The sequence below is a fragment of the Populus trichocarpa genome, chromosome 4 (genome assembly GCF_000002775.5).
Source record: "Populus trichocarpa isolate Nisqually-1 chromosome 4, P.trichocarpa_v4.1, whole genome shotgun sequence".
Taxonomy (NCBI): domain Eukaryota; kingdom Viridiplantae; phylum Streptophyta; class Magnoliopsida; order Malpighiales; family Salicaceae; genus Populus; species Populus trichocarpa.
The window spans coordinates 14,556,389-14,557,664 of record NC_037288.2 but is presented as its reverse complement, the minus strand read 5'-3'; the positions used below and the strand labels follow the sequence as shown (position 1 = coordinate 14,557,664).

General features: G+C 35.3%; 1 pseudogene; it reads left to right on the top strand.

Annotated features, from left to right (window-relative positions):
* Positions 1-941: 941 nt before the first annotated feature.
* LOC112326065 (small nucleolar RNA R71) lies at positions 942-1,052 on the top strand (annotated as a pseudogene).
* Positions 1,053-1,276: the final 224 nt, after the last annotated feature.

Below are 1,276 nucleotides of genomic sequence, written 5' to 3'. Positions count from 1 at the left end.
GCTGGTGTGGAATCAGTCTTTTCTTTGCAATGTTCAAGTTCAACCCCTTCCTTACCCTCAGAGATTAACTCATGTTCTTTCTCACAAGGTTCAAGAATGAGTTTTTCAATAACCTTACCACTGTGGAGAGTAATGACTAATTTGACTTGATCCATGTGTTGGCTTTCGGAACTACTTGCATTTGCATTTGTATTGCCCCTTGGGATTTTGCTATGGTTGGGATGGAAACTTACCTTTCTCTTGAAAATTGAGAGCAGATGTGAATTTTGCAAGAGCATCTTTTAGATCTGTCATGGTTTGAACATTTTGAGTGTTGATTTTCTCCTGCTTTTCAATGAATGCATGCAATGTTTCCTCAAGATTTTTTCTAGGAGGTGGAGCATAAGGAGGTGCATATCCATGAGAATTTTGGAAATTATGGTGTGCTTGAAACGGTGGTTGTGAAGTTTGTGCATTATTTCTATCACTCTTCCAACTGAAATTTGGGTGATTTCTCCAACCAGGGTTGTATGTTTGTGAGTATGGGTTATGATTGGGCCTTTAGAAACTGTTTAAAGCATGGCTTGTTCATGGAGGCATTCCTTGAAAGAAGGCAAAGTTGGACAATAATTGGTTGAGTGTTCATTGGTTTCATAGATTTGACACACAATGTCTTAAACATATTTTAATTGACCACTCTTTTTCAATTCTAGTGCCTCGACTTTTCTAGCTAAAGATGCAAACTTGTTCCTCCACTAGATGTATGAGGTTGAGTTTTACTTGGTGCCTCATAAGTGTCTGTAGTGTCCTAATTTTGAGCATTTTCAGCTAGTAAGTTTAGGTACTCCATTGCTTCATTATGGTCTTTTTCTTCAAAAGTTCCATTGCACATCAATTCCATCATTTGTCTATCTTTAGGTGTTAACCCTTGATAAAAATATAAAATCAATCTCCATGTTTGAAAACCATGATGAGGGCAAGTATTAAGCAAATCTTTATACCTATCCCAACATTGGTAAAATGTTTCTCCTGACTTTTGAGTGAATATGGTGATTTGTCTTTTGAAAGAGTTTGTTCTATGAGATGTAAAAAAACTTTTTTAAAAACTGTTGTTGCATTTCATCCAAAGCACGAATGGATCCTGGTCTCAAATTTTGTAGCTATATTTTAGCTTTATCTTTTAATGAAAAAGAAAAAAGCTTTAATCTAATGGTGTTCATGCTACAATTTGAGTCATCATAAGTATTACAAACTTCTTCAAATTCTTTCAAATGCAAGTATGGATTTTCTAGATCTA